Source organism: Podarcis cretensis (genome assembly GCF_951804945.1).
Source record: "Podarcis cretensis genome assembly, chromosome: 7".
NCBI lineage: Eukaryota > Metazoa > Chordata > Lepidosauria > Squamata > Lacertidae > Podarcis > Podarcis cretensis.
The window spans coordinates 69,028,358-69,044,715 of record NC_137176.1 but is presented as its reverse complement, the minus strand read 5'-3'; the positions used below and the strand labels follow the sequence as shown (position 1 = coordinate 69,044,715).

Below are 16,358 nucleotides of genomic sequence, written 5' to 3'. Positions count from 1 at the left end.
GCATCTTCGTATCTGCGACCCTTCACTGCCGCATGTCTTTCAGTTACCACCCTTTTCTCTTTCCTTTTCGATAGTGCATAGAGAAGGGCTGTAGCTCAAGAGTAGGGCATCTACAGAACCAAGGTTGGGCAGTTTTGCTGGCATGCAGAAGGTCCAGGTTTCTATGATTCTATGATTCTATCACTGGTATCTCCAGGTAGGACCGGGAGAGAACCCTGCTTGGAGCCCTGGAGAACTGCTGGCAGTCAGTGTAGACAATACTGAGCTAGATGGACCAAAGGGTCTCATATGTTATGAGTGTTAGTTTCTGTTTGCCACTGAGCAGCTGCTTAGAGTCACAAGGCTCTGTTTATATTCCAGAGACAGTCCAGGCTATTGGAAGTCTAATGGGAGGCTAGAGACGGATGTGACGTACTGGTTTCCTGTTTCCTTTGTTACTTTGTTTGGTTGCTCTCTGCTTTCATAGAGAGAGGATGTATATTTCTTTGTTGTCTGCGTAGAAAGAAATAAAGCATAGTGATGTAGCCATAAATCTCATCACTTCCCTGTGCTGGATTCTCTGCTGAATGGGGGAACGTGCCTTGGAGCCTTATCAGAGGCTCAGGTCGTTAATTATTCATCGGGAGGGTGATTCCGAAGGACTTGGAGGAAGATGAGCTTTAGCAGCTTGGCTGAGCGGAGATCCCGACAATGAGGCTGTTTCCTACGTTTGGTTGTTTGTACCTCTCCCTGCACTCCCAGGTCCATTATCCTGAAGTTCATCCACATAATGGTAAACTGTGGTTTGAACCAATGCACTGTTATGACCTTTAACATTAACTAGGAAAGTCCATTTGAAAACTATGTACATATAGGCATTTTCTTTATCTAAGCCGTCTCCTACATCTTCTGTGCAATTTAAGTTAAAGAGTTCAATGGGTATTACTTCCAGGTAAGTGAGTACAGTATAGCCTAGCGGTCCATAATCACGGGTTGCTTTATTTCAGTCTGTGCCAACCCGGTGTCCTCTAGATGCTCTGTACTACATTTCCCATCATCCTTGACCATCGGCCATGCTTGCTGGGGCTGATGGGAACTGTAGTTCAAAACATCTGGAAGGTACCTGGTTAGTGAAGGCTACTTTGTGTGTGTTGTGCATCAAAGGTGCAAACCAAAAATAAGTGGATAAACTGAACCAAAATCATGCAAAATATTACAATGGGTGTGTAATGTAGCAAGATAAACTGGGAGGCACAGAGCTACAAAAATAGCATTTTATGACTACAAGCAAAACGGGTCTGTTAGTTTCAAGAGCAAAACGTAAAAAATATATCCAAGAGATTTACTCGTGCGCTTCTTAGTTACTATTACAGCACAGGATTAGAGCTTCCTTTCCCTTTCAAACCAGCCAGATGGCCAATGATGTCATATTAAGATAATAAAAACAGTAGTCACATTAAAGCCATCACATGTGGTCTCTGGTCAGCCTCAGGTCAGGTGTTTAGTTTTTGTGTGATCTTTTAAAAGTCTGCAGAGAAGCCTAAAATTCTGTGCTTTTTGGGTTACTGGCCATAAGATGCACTGGATGTTGGTAACATTTTAGATGCAAAATAGTGCAAGTTTGGCTCAGCAAATGGGGGCAGCATGTTTCAGAAGAACTAGGGGGATTACTGATAATAGGCACTAAATGCCAGGGAGGGATTAGATTGTATAATATGTATGTGTATATATAAATGGGTGCAAAAAAAATATGTGACAGGGCTGGAAAATGATTTTCCACCTTCTTGGGCATCTGGCACCAAATGATGCGCTGCATAATGCACTGCAAGGTGGGGTTTCGAGTAAGGGGGCACATTGATAGAGATGTAGGAAATTATGCATGGTGTGAAGAAAGACGTTTTTATCCCTTTCTCATACTACTAGAATCAGAGTCATCAAGGAAGCTGAATGCTGTTGTCTGTTCTGAAAGTACTTATTACACCATGCATTAACCAAATGAATTTGCTACCACAAGATATGTTGGTGGCTCCCAACCTGGGTGTCTTTAGAAGGGGGTTAGACATATTTATGGAGAAGAAGGCTATCAATAGCTTCCCATCACAGTGGCTATATGTTATCTCCTGGATCAGAGGTGGTGTGCTTCTGAATGTCAGTTGCTGAGGAACCCTAGCGCAAAGCACGCTGTGGTGCTCATGTCATGTTCGTGAGGCAAGGCATTCTCAGGGATGTCTAGACTGCTTGCTCTGCAAATTTCTTAGTTCTCAAGCTCCACTGTTCTGTGCCTCAATATAGGAAAATTAATCAGTTGCCTCGGACTGGTCACTTAAAGAGTTTTGTGTTGGAATGCCTGGTCTGCAGTAACTCAGGTGCAGATTTGCTTTAGAATATGCAAGTTAACCCAAGTTGCATGGGGTGCAAGAGGTATCTGGCTGTGCCCCCAAACCATGCCTCATATCTGGCTCCACCCCCATAGCCATGACTTGAACCAGGCTTTGGTTAGCGAACCTTGGTGTTCTAGTGGTAAACAAAGCCAATCCTGGAAAGGTGATGTCTGTCCACCTGCCATACTAGAGGATCCCTGTGGTATGTAGCTTTCTTTGCTTGCAAAAGTGGCACTTTAAGAAGAGTAGAAGAAGAGGAGTTTGGATTTGATATCCCGCTTTATCACTACCCAAAGCGGCTAACATTCTCCTTTCCCCTCCTTCCCCATAACAAACACTCTGTGAGGTGAGTGAGGCTGAGAGACTTCAGAGAAGTGTGACTAGCCCAAGGTCACCCAGCAGCTGCGTGTGGAGGAGCGGGGATGCGAACCCGGTTGACCAGATTATGAGTCTACCGCTCTTAACCACTACAACACACTGGCATTCCGCCTTCTGCTTAAAAGGGGGTTGTGAAGGTGGAGTCTTAAAATGAATTGCAATCTATTAGAAACCTTCTGGCTTGAGCAGGCACTCTGTAGCCAGCGGCACCCATTGATAAATTTTGGGCACGGAAATTGACTCTTTCATTGGGTATTGTGGATCAACTTCTTCTGCATAAATCTACAGTCATACCTCGGGATAAATGTGCTTCAAGTTAAGTATTTTTGGGTTGCGCTCTGCGGCGACCCGGACGTAATGGAGCGTGTTACTTCTGGGTTTCACCACAGGCGCATGCACAGTCAAAATGACGTCACGCGCATGCGCGGAAGCGGCAAAACGCGACCTGCACAGACACGTGGACGCGGGTTGCATTCGCTTCAGGATGCAAACAGGGCTCCAGAATGGATCCCGTTCGTATCCCGAGGCACCACTGTACTTGAGAGGAGAAACACCAGCACTCCTTATGAACCCACTTTTCATGCAAAATGGAAAGTAAAATTAAAAACAAAACTCCTGCCTGAATAGTTGTAGCTTCAAATCTGTAAGCTATAATAAGCAAGCAGTGTATTGAACAAGGTCTTTCAAAATCCACATGACTTTCCTCTTTAGCTGGTTGGGATTTTAAATGGAGATGCAAGTTACATATGTCATGAAAGTAACTGTTGCACTGATATTGGATTGAGAGGTTTAGCAAAGTGAATTACTTTAGATTTTTAAAGAATATATTACTTTTTTTGCGGAGCTGAAATATAATACAAGCAGGATGTGTATGACATGTTTCATTATGGTTGCTTATTCATTTTTGGCATCGCCTCCCAGCTTTTCCATTCCAGGGGAAGGGAAGGGGGAAGATCTGATTTCACGAGGCATAAGAGATTCCCTGAATGCCACCAGTATTTAACAGTCTGAGTGGAAACTTACTCAACACCTTTTAAACAGCACCCAATGACAATACAACAGACTATCTATAACTTGGATACAGAAAACATGCACAATGGCTACAGATTTAGCTGCATATTTCATTACAGCAGCCGTAGACTCATGTGTCAAATGCATGACTAAGATACAATCCCAAGCATGGCTCAGCGCCGTTTTCTATAAATAAAACAAGGTACTGAATTTGCTTTCCCACCATGGTCTGCATTTTTTAAAAAGTAATACAATGGCGTTTCAATTCATTGTGTAATTTGACCTAGTGAGGAATCACTCCATTCAAATCAATTGAGCAACAATGGTTTGTTTCCTTACAGCATTTTAATCCATTTTTTTCTACAGTCTAGGGCAAGAGAGGGAAACCCAGATGTTGCTGACCATTGGGCCTGTTATCTGGGGCTGATGGAAGTTGCAGGCCAACAGCACGCAAAGGGCCACAGATTCCCCAGCCCTGATCCATCAAGTTCAATGGAGTCCCAAGAAGAATTTTACTAGAAGGGCGTAGGGACCTGCCTCTATCCTCATCTTGTTTCAGGTACTAGAAAGCTAAATCCTCGAAATAGGGGGTGGGGGTGGGGCTTAGATCCAATGTGTGAAATGATTTCAAAACAATAACTATACCAGAGTGCCCAGAACCATCTACTGGATTCAGAACCATGACAGCATTGAATCATTTTTTGTGATCTATTTAAATGTGCATTAAGTGAAGCACAGGCAATGCAATACCAAGGGTCTGCTCCTGTATAATAATAATAATAATAATATTTTATTTCTTCCCCAGCCACTCTGGGCGGCTCCCAATCAAGTGTTAGAAACAATACAACATTAAATATTAAAAACTTCCCTAAACAGGGCTGCCTTCAGATGTCTTTTAAAGATAAGATAGCTGCTTATTTCCTTGACATCTGATGGGAGGGCGTTCCATAGGGCGGGCGCCACTACCGAGAAGGCCCTCTATCTGGTTCCCTGTAACCTCACTTCTCTCAATGAGGGAACCGCCAGAAGGCCCTCGAAGCTGGACCTCAGTGTCTGGGCTGAACGATGGGGGTGGAGACACTTCTTCAGGTATACTGGGCCGAGGCCGTTTAGGGCTTTACTGGCCCCATTAAGCTTCTCTCTTCATAAAATTATCTTCTTCTCCAAAACAACCAGTCTATGGATGAGCCAGTAAATGACAATATCTGAGCCTGTGCAATCTATGTCATGTAGATTGCCTACCCTGGTATAAAACAATGAATTTTGAAGGGCTGTAGCTCAGTGGAAGGGACTTACTTTGCATGCAGAAGATCTCAATCTCTGGCATCTCTAAGTTAAAAAAGAAGACCTCTGGCTGAAAGCCTGTGGCACTGCTGTTGGTTAGTGTAGATATGGTGCCCCTTACGATAGTTCGGACTACAAATCCCATCAGCCCTAGCGAGGACAACTGAGCACCAAGTTGGCAGACATTGGTGTAGACAATGATGAGCTAGATGGACCAATGGCTTGACTTAAGACCAAGGAGCTGAAATAAAAACTAGTGTCTTAACAGCAGCTTAGTGCTAACTCCAGGTTAGAGGGAGGGGCTTAGCTGGCCACTACCACCATGCACTGACTCCTCCCACATGATAAGTAGGTGGCAGCTACTACTACTCACTAGGATTGACTGCCTGTTTCCCATACTCTCTCCCTAGAAACACGGATGGTAAGGAGGTGGACTGTGGGAGCAGAGGCTGGGAAACTGGAAGGTGTGGCGTGGCTAGGCAGACTATCCACTGTCAGGGAGAAAAAAGAAGATCTGCTGCACTGCAGCAGTATGGGAAGTGTTCCAACTGTCTGAGGACTTCATTTGGCCCACATTAGCCTGCACTTCCTAGACAAACATGCTAATCAGAATGCAGTTATTCCTCACTTTTCACATTTTCTGAATTTTGTAATTCAGTTTTTGGTTCATAAATATAACACAGGTGTGTAAAAAATGTGCATTTTAGGCTAAAATGGGTAAAAAGAATCACATTTTTAGGGAAAATTGCATACAATAGTGTACGCTCTGTGAAAAAAATAGATACATAAAAAATATAAATCATCGCATGCTGTTTTAAAAGATGTGCTGATTGGTACAGAAACAAAATGGAATACTTATGAGCATTTAATGTCCTCATTCCTACTTTGAGGGTTGCCATCTGATTGGGTTTCACTTTGATTCTGATTTGATTTTAAGATGTATTTTAACTGATTGCTTGATTTTATGGTAATGTGTCATATGTTTGATGTTAGCTGCTCTGAGCCTGGTTTTGGCCGGGGAGGGCAGGGTATAAATAAAATTTATGATGATGATGAATAAACAGGGAATTTTCTTACGCTAAGGGTTCACCCAGACTTCAGTTTGCTCTGCTGCTTTCCCCCAGGAAAACCTGAAGTTTTCCTCTGATTGACATTTGCTCCAATTCCGCACTAAAGAACGGGTTTTCCTGGGGAAAGTGGCAGGGCAAAGAGAAAACTTTTCAGCCCTGTGCTTTCTAGACTTTCTAGACAAGCCCTGAGTCAGACCATTGGTTCATCTAGTTCAATACTGTCAACACTGACTGGTATAATTTCAGACTAGGGACATGCCTATCACTACCTGGAGATGCCAGAAATTGAATTTAGGACCTCCTAACACATGTGAAGCTGACTTGAAATAGACTGATCTGTCTGTCCCTACTGCCATCCCACAATGAGGTAGAGAGTAAATGAATGAGGATGCACAAGAGCGGCTCAGCAGCCCTCTCTGTCTGATGGTTGAGATTTGTGCCAGAGAAAGAGGAAGGACAAATGAACAGGTAGGAGCTCATAACTAGGAATAGGAACAACAACAGCAGGGCTCCCAAGTAATCAGTAGGTTCTGGCAGGGCTTTTTTGTCAGGACATGGAGTCTTGAACTGGCTTGTCAGTGGAGGCCACAAGAAAGGTGGTATGGCATGAGATGTACTTTGATTTTCAGGAGCAGGAACCCACAGTAAAAAAAGAAATTACTATTAGGGATGAAGAAGAAATTCTGTTTGATAAGCATTATGTGGAGGGGAAAGGGCACTGAGAAGATGGAGAGATCTCAAAAGGCCGAGGGCTCAGGTGATTCCGGTTACAATTTCAAAGATAAATCCGACAGAGAACATAACAGATAAAGGGGAAAGGAGGTGTGCTAAGAGGCAACAAGCACAAAAAAGTTCAGTGTTGGACATCTTCCCTTTAGTGAAGTAATAGGCCAATTAAAGATGAAATATACAGTAACAGACACAAGGCTGGACAAGGATTAGAAGTGCATCTGTGAGTAATCTGAGCTGAGGTAATAGCTGAGCTATGAAATGGAGAAAAGAAGGAACAAATGTCAAAATGATAATGTTCTAGGGAGAACTCTCTTTAGAGAAGGATGTCAAAAAGTGAAGGTTGCATAGGTACTTTTGAAAGGGGCAGATTCACACCAGCGGCATACTGATGAGCAACCAGGTCACTGAATTTTCACCTAAGGTTGTAGGATCTGCAGAGCTGGTAATGCATTTTTTTTAAAAAAAAATGATCTAAAATAGCATTGGAGCCAGACTAAAATTATTCACAGTTTTCCCCTTTTCAGAAATGTTGCAGCACTTCTCAAGAAAAAAGTTTGCTGATTTATTTACATTGCCCTCAGTGACATCAACACATGTTCAATTCTGATTGGAGATGCAGCATTCTGATGTCATCCAGTACTTTTCATTATCCACCATGACTGAGTTAGTGGACAAGTAGTGTGAAGTGAAGACACAAGACTGGGGGTGATCATCAGTGAGCTGCGCACAGGTGAGCTGAAGCGAGCTGCTCGCTAGGCCTGTGGAGCCTCCTTTTATTGAGACAAATATGCAAGCCAGGCAAATACATTTTGGCCTGTGACCTTTACACATCTTCCGTCCCGAGATCTTGGGGTGGTACAAAGTTATTTTGGCACCTGTTTCCACAGCGTCATTTTCCCCTTGCACAGTGTATGACGGAGACAAAAGGTCTCAGGGACAAAGGTTACAGACAGGACACCGCAGACTGCTGAGACCGCAAAAGGTCAGACAGAGGGAACGATGTACAGATAGCTGTGGCTTGTCTGGGGGGGGGGGGAATGTGCCCTGCACCCCAGGGTCACGCGTGCAGGCAGACTGTGACTGCCTGCTGGTGGGGAGTGTGCTCCCTCCGGACCCCACTGCCCACTCCGCGATATCCCTGAGGAGAAACAGAAACTATTCACATTACAGAATCTGGGCTGGTACACCAAACTCTGGTGAGAAAAAGCTCCAATGACTCCAGAAAAAGCACATGCAAAAGAAGCGGTGTGGCATTCAAGACCTTCTATACCCCACAACAAAACCTGAAGTGGAGAAGAACTCAGTGATCACAATGCTCACCTCATCTTTAAGACATGCACCCCAAGTTACTGATGCTTCCATTCTGACCTAAGGTGTGATGAAACTCAATGATGGCCTGTCAAAATGTATGAGTGCAAATACTAATCATATCATTTGCTGAACTCCCAATGCTAAACACCCTAAGAGTAACCTCCTCCACTATCTAGACAACATCCTTTCTGTGATAGCATCACATCCCGGCTCTTTTCCAGGATGTGCCTTTTTTCCAGGAAAACTAACCTAAGGTTTAGATTGCAAACAAAGCAAACTTATGTCAGTTTCCTGAACGTTGCTTGCTTGGTTTCCAAGTCAGCTAAAACACACACCCAAAACCTCTAGTGCAGCCACCTCAAGGCTGAGACACATGACTACTGTGCTATTGTCAGCGATTTCCCCCTCTTCAGTGTGTGCTGAGGTTGCTCCCTGCTGTGCTTGTAGAAAGTTTTAATGTGGTGAAAAGGCCAGAAAGTCACATCTGACATTATGAGAGTGCTACCACAAGTGTGGGTGGGTGGGGAGGGAATCAGCTAAAAGAACCCATGCAAATCATATGTACTAGGCTTTAGCTCTTTGCAGCAGTAATTATTCTTTTCTGTCTGCTGTCATCATCCTTCTATAGCAGTGGCATCTCACAGGCAGCATTCAGACTCTGACACAATTTTTTTCCTGCCACTGGACCCATGGGGACAATGCAGGGCCGGCATCCTTGGACAGCTGCTGCAATTCTAGCAGAGTTCACCACTAATGCCTGCCCTGGGCTCCCCATTGTGTGAGTGGCTAGGTCTAGATGCCATTTTTATTTCCCGCAACATCCTAGAGCAATGATACATTGTGCAGGAGCTTAAAATGGCAGCCAGAAGCTCCTTCTTGCTCTGAGGACTGCAACCCACTGCCAGATAATCCCACTAGGAAGATGAGACCTTCCAGAGGATCTCAAACTAGAGCTGGCCCCAGGAGACTATTGTGGAAGAAAAAGGGAACATCACAGTGAGGAGAGCTTGGCTTCATCTTATGACTGACAGCAGTTCCTCAAGATCTCAGGCAGAAGTCTTTCCAATCGGGTGCCACCTAATCTGGTTTTTTAAAAAAAGACTAAGGATGGCTGGCTTTGAGCCAGGGACCTTCTACATGCAAGGCATATGCTTTACCACTAAGTAATGGTCCCTTCTCTGGAGCTTCTGACACTGTGCATTATGCCCACCCCTAGGAGTTGGCCACTGCTGTTCTATATAATTCCTTTCTTTATAAAAACAGATTGATTGCTTTCCTGCTCATTCCCAGCCCTGGGTTATTTAGAGTCCACAGATGCAAAAGGAGAGTGTTCCAGACCAGAAAGACGTCATGTCCCCTCAATCTCATTGACAGAGAATCATAAAATATGTTTTGGCCTTTGAACTCAACCAAGCCATGCCATTGACATTTTGCTTCTGTGTTTTTCCAAGTGAAGTAAAGAGATTGAATACTGGGTTTATAACCCTTGTCATTTTCTCCCCATCTCAATGACATGGGACTTGTCTGTCCCCAGGATGCATGGCACATTCTAACGATATAATATTAATTTACAATAAACCGACTGCAAAGAGAAGGCAGAGGACTCATTCTCTCTCTCTCTCTTTCTCTCTTAATATGTTTTTATTGATTTTCCAATACCGTTCCACTATCAGCCTCATTAATTGGCTAAAATACCAATTTTATCCAAGTAATACAATTATTAATGCCAATTATTCATATGTCAAATTATATGATTTTATCAAACTGGCCTCCCAGCGTGCTAGATTTGAGTCTTCGTTCTTCTACATTTTTTCTGTGTTTCAAAATCTTAACAATTTTCATCCCATTCCATTCAGATATAATAATCCCATATAAAATTGCTGTAACGACTCATTCTCAATAGGCCCATGCATTCTGGTGGTGCACAGCTTTGTGAAGAACTTGAAATTCAACAGCACCAAGCCATAACTGATAATCTTTATTTTGATGGTGGTAAATCTAGGCCCAATTTCACTGTGAGACATCTCCCAACTAATATGATGAAAGCATGTGCAGTGACTACAAATGCATATGTTTTCGAGCTTCAAGAGGAGAGATGATAGGAAGCACACGTGATTCATACTTCCTATTTCCTGTCCTTCATAACATCCAAAATGGAGGTCTTGACTATCTTTCCAATGAAGTGGCTGCATGGAAGAACCAAAACAGGAAAATAAGTCATCTGTGCATAAAGGTAAAGGTAAAGGTACCCCTGCCCGTACGGGCCAGTCTTGACAGACTCTGGGGTTGTGCGCCCATCTCACTTAAGAGGCCAGGGGCCAGCGCTGTCCGGAGACACTTCCGGGTCACGTGGCCAGCGTGACATCGCTGCTCTAGTGAGCCAGAGCCGCACACGGAAACGCCGTTTACCTTCCCGCTGGTAAGCGGTCCCTATTTATCTACTTGCATCCGGAGGTGCTTTCGAACTGCTAGGTTGGCAGGCGCTGGGACCGAGCAGCGGGAGCGCACCCCGCCGCAGGGATTCAAACCGCCGACCTTTCGATCGGCAAGTCCTAGGCGCTGAGGCTTTAACCCACAGCGCTACCTGCGTCCTCATCTGTGCATACTGTTCCCCTAATAGCCAAGATCCTAAGACGTGAGCCCAAGCCATATAACTGGCCAAAGTCTTGGGACCTTCTTAGGGCTCCTGTATGTGCAACATTTTCTGGCATGGATATCACATCCTATAGAAAATCTGCATGTACTTTCCATGCAGTGAAATCTGTTTGGCCGTGCATTAGATTCCCACAGCATATACACATGGCAAAATAGACATGTGTAGATTTATCAGGGTGATATACAAATGCTTTCAATGTAATCTCCTGTTCTTATCTATTCTATATGCCTACAACTGCAAGATGCAATTGATCTCTTTGTGACTGCAAGAGGTGTTGGTGGAATTGTGAATGGAGTTTTGCTCAGTAGGTTACAACTTGTTCGGGGCTCATTTGGTATAACAGGTGACTTTCAATTTTCTGACTCGATGTCACTTAATGGGAAGGGTTTCTCTCTCTTTCAACTTGTTATAAGAGGAAACTAGATAGTTACACTATCCTAAAGTTCTAAATTATTAGAGTACAGAGAGCGCTTCATAATTACTACCTGCTTTCAATTTAATTTGACAAAGTCTTCATTTACAAATGAGGTTCGCTAGCAGAATTAGCTCTGAAATTGTTTACAGGGGCTTCCTCTTACAATCCTTTTATAGTTCCAGTAATTGAAAAACTGGATACCACCATATAGACATTACTTCTTTATACCCTACAGGGAACTAGTTACTGAAGTTCTTCATGTTTGATTGCATGACTGCTTTGACAGGTTTGTGGATATATACCAGTTGGATGAGGAAAAAATGGGACAACAGTCTGAACAGACACTTCTCGGTCACAGGAGCCATCTTTCATTTCAGTTACTATGGAAACAGCAAAAAGAGCATATTCCATGGCCTGTTTGGGTGCATCTGGGTTCTCTGTTTTCAAGGGGGAAACTGTTATCTCTGATCTTTGTCCACTGGAAGCATTAATGCCAATGTAACCATTTCCCAAGAACTGCAAGAAACTACATTTTCATGGAAATAACTCCAAATGGGATCTGGATCAAAACTAGCTGAGAGGTACTGACATGCTTTCCTTATGCTTCACCCACCTTTAAACCAAAAGCAGAAATAGGAGGCTGCAATTGTGAGTAGAGCAACATTCCCCAACCTGGGACCTTCCAGATGTTTCGGATCACGCTTCCCATCAGCCCACCAGGTTGCTTGGGCTGGTGGGAGTTGTGGTTCAAAATAGGTCTGTGGAAGGTTCCCCTGATCTGATTCACAGTCCAATATCCCTATCTCTAATGCCCTGTGCTTCCCTCCCAATCAGGAACCCATCATCTCAGCTATGTTGCCTCTTAGCACCTTTCCTATAACTTGTGGCCACAAAAGACACAAACCATATAGTCCCAAGCCTAACATTTAAGAAATTTTGTTCCCATCCAAATTATGACTGGGGAACTCAGGGATCTCGGTCAGAAGCAGTGTGTCTCTGAATACCAATTGCTGGCAATCAGAGGTGAGGAGAGTATTGCTGTGCCCAGATCCAGCTTGAGGGCTTCCCATAGGCACATGGTTGCCACTGTGATAACAGGTTCCTGGACTTGATGGGCCTTTGCCCTAGCCCAGTAGGGCCCTCCTCTAATGCAAAAAGAAAGTGTCTCCAGTCTGCCACTAGCTGAATCAAAACAGTAGAGTACAAAACATTGACATCTGAAGAGAAGCAAAAGAAATTCTGGAGGCCCAAATCAATGATAAACTGCATCCTTAACAAAAGTCATAAAAGGTAAAGGGGTCCAGGCATGACTGACTCTGGGGTTGCGGCGCTCATCTCGCTTTATTGGCTGAGGGAGCCGGCGTACAGCTTCTGGGTCATGTAGCCAGCATGACTAAGCCACTTCTGGAGAACCAGAGCAGTGCACAAAAACGCCGTTTACCTTCCCGCCGGAGCGGTACCTAATTATCTACTTGCACTTTGACGTGCTTTCAAACTGCTAGGTTGGCAGGAGCAGGGAATGAGCAACGGGAGCTCACTCCATTGTGGGGATTCGAATCACCGACCCTCTGATCGGCAAGTCCTAGGCTCTGTGGTTTAACCCACAGTGCCACCCGCGTCCTGAAGTCATACTCACCCTATAACTATTCTGTATACACTAAAACTAAGGATGCACTACGATATGTTTGGATAGTCTCCATTGACCTAGTCACCAAGAAATGGGTCTTTAAATATACTATCTGTCCAGTAGCTATTAATCTCTTTCACAGCCACCCTTGGAAGTAAATATCCCATCTCTGTAATTAAGGAATTGGAAGCACAGCCCAGATTCAAAGCATGGTTTCTTCTGACCTGTTCCCAAAGCAAGGGTGGTAAAGGGAAAGGAACACCCACCTGGCTGCAGGCAGCACAAGGAATGTAGTTTGAATAAGAAATAAAAGAAAACCCCTAGGCTGCTGACTTTTGCACAGGAGGCATTCAGCACTGCCTTGGCTATTTCCAAAAGGACTCGCTCACCACACAGGTGACCTTTTGGGTGAGGAAGCAACAGTGCCAGTGGCCAACTTGAGCTCTGAAAGATGTCTAGTTTCCCAAACAACCTCAATGAATTAAACACACAGCTCTCCAACACAAGAAGCAGGGATCTGCAGGACCCCCCCAAGACTGATTCCTCATGCCAGGGCATTTGCTCTGGCCTTCAGAAGACTGGCCCTGTAGTTAGTTGGCATTGCCCTCCTCCCAGAATAAGCGGCGAGGGACCTCATGATCTCAGTAATTAAGAGCTTTTCAGCCACAGACATTGCAACCCAAATTCAAAGGGTGCTTTCTTCTGCCCACCCCCATGATGGTCTACCAACAACTCAAAAAGACGGTGGTCAAAGGAACTTATGCCTGGACTCAGGCAGCAGAAGTAATGTGGTTGGAATGAGGGCAAAGGGAGGGGAAACCCCTATAGTGACTTGAACACAGAAGGGAGACTGGTGTCTTGTATATTTTCCACCTCGCTTTCATATCCAAGGAAAAGCAAAACTGTTTCGTCTCTGAGGACTGAGCAATTAGCAGTCCCAAGCACATCTGGCCTATTTGCTGGGAATCATTCTTATATAACCTTTCACATGCATGCTCTGGGGTGGGGTGGTGATAAACAAGTCATTTTCATTAACGCTAAAATGAGCTGGCTATTCCGTGTTTGATAATGGTGTCCATGCTGCACCATTACCTATAAATTCCATTTCTTCCTTTCCTTTGTTTGCTGGCATCTTGCAATTCTTGAATAGTTCCTGGAGGCTTTTTCTGTACTACAAGCGTTCAACATACGGCACAGGTTAGCTAGCGAGTTTACCAAAAATATTACAATTGTCGAGCAATTAACAACAACAACAAACAAATAAATAAATAAATTTAATGACACACTGCAACTTAGAGAAATGTCACTCTGATTTGTTGCTGTTTGCTGTTATCATCTTGATATAGTCTCTTAGTATTACATCTCAAAGGGATTCTTTAATCTTGTTAATGGTTTGTCTTTAGTTTTATTTTGAATTGTTCTAAGGCGGCAACGATAAGGTTTCTGTTGTATGTTTTGTCGTTTCTGTGGAAATACATGCCACCCCAGTCTCTGAGCAGGGTGAGATTATAGGCACTGACCCTGGGTTCATGTTTCCTTTGGAATGAGGCACAACGGAGACTGTGGTGTCTTTATGATATATGGTTTATTTATACATCTATACAGCCTGAGCCTATGGTGGAACGGTTCACAGCATTAACATCGCAAGAGGTTCTGACTTTTCCCATAGCCACAGCAGCCTCGGACTTAAGCAAACCCCAACCATTGTTCTCAAAAATTGCTCTCATTTTCTCTCCAGCCCAGTGCTTACTGTTTCTGCTGCATAATGCCTAACTGTAATCCTAAACCCTAACCTAACGACTGGCATTGTCTTTCAAAGTAACTCTCAGTTGAGGGAGGGAACCCACTCTTTTGCATTTGCCCTTGATTCTTTGTTGTCCTGATCGCTCATTACTCCCAGGCTATCGGCTTATGAAAGAGGCTAGTCCTGTCTTAATTAGCTTTGGACCCATCACAAGAAGCACCAGCTTGGCCTAATTAGCTTTTGACACATAATTCCAGAGGGCTAGAAGTGCCACACACGGGCTCAAATACACACATGGCTCTAGCAACCAGTTTTAACACACAAGCCTTAATTAAATTCTAACACTAGCTTGATCCAGAATTTAGGGCGTCTTGCACCCCTCAACTCATAACACTATCAATTAAGAAGTAAATTGAATTAAATGAGGTGTGTACTGTTTTAAAACCCATCTGGCAGAACCAGAAGCAGGGATTTTACCATAATATCAGAGGACTACATAGTGTATACTGAAAGACATAACATATCTTCATTCCCTATTCCATAAGATTTGTCTCCCCTCCCTCTCCCTGGCCACCCCTTCTCTGCAAATAATTAACATAAAACCTCATTGATTTAAGAATTTAGGCAAAAAATAATATCGGTGGCAGAAGGGAATGTACTCCGAATGCCAGTAGATATTTGGTTAAGATGTAACATGCTCAAATTCTGCCGCAATCAAATTCAGGGCACAGTGTTCCAAAAAGCAGACTTGGGGTGCTTTCTGATCTCACAGTGTAAATAATCAGTAAAGCACTGAAGATTTTTCTAGCAATTATAGCTGAGGCAGCTTTTGGCTAGAATAAAGTAGTGGTTCGTCTTCTGCCTATTGGTTAATTTCTGGATTATATACCAGAAAGCACAGGGTGGTCCCTATGGTCCACAGGGGGAAAATAGGCTACAGAAAAGAGGATGCAATAGCAGCTGACTAGGCTGGTGCATAATTGGAAGAGAAGAGAAATGGTGCTAAGTATAGGTGCCTGCCTTGAATCGCTTACAAGGAGTATTCAAAGCAAATAGATTTAGGAACAAGAATAGGGCGAACACAGCAGGAAGGCAAAAAAAGAAAAGAAAAAAAGAGAGAGACGAAACAGTGAGAGCAATAGATAGTTTGCTGTACAGCAGAGCCTGACCTAGAAACAATCATGTCCTGTCATTAGGAGTTTTCAAGTCTAAATAGTTAGCACTATCTGGGAAACTTTTAAAATAGCAAGAAAGCTATAATGTAGTTGCCACAAGGGTCAGGAAGAAATTCGCTTCAGTTCACGCTTAAAGCCAAATTTATTGAAGTCACACTCCCCCCACCCTCCCAAAAAATAGAGAACTGAAACACATCCGTCTTTTGAAATTTGCATGCATCTGAATTTTCCAACGAAGTCCCCCAACCAAGCAATGTTGGCAAAACTGCATGCAATAGGTAAACACATGTGTAAAAATGAATATGTTAGTCAAAATAGCCAGCAAAATGCATTATATTAAATAATATAATGTGCACGTTAAAAATATGGCGTATAATTCAAAGGGAGGTTTTGTTAATTTAAAGCTGTTAAAAGGTATTCATTTTTAGTATGAACTAAGACATGTGTGTGTTTTTTAAAAATACGCCCACTCTTCATCTGCTTTAGCAGATATCACCAATATTGCAACTAGTGAAAATTAGAAGAGCAGTTCAATCTTCTGGGACATATATCTAAGGCTGGAACACTTTTCAGCATTTGGGATACAATGAGAGTC

At 43.5% G+C, this 16,358-nt stretch overlaps 1 protein-coding gene across 4 annotated transcripts in view; it reads right to left on the bottom strand.

The window, feature by feature from the left end:
• Positions 1–16,358, bottom strand: part of CPQ (carboxypeptidase Q) — a 182,979-nt gene that overhangs the window by 47,242 nt on the left and 119,379 nt on the right. The gene's annotated exons all lie outside the window — the stretch shown is intronic.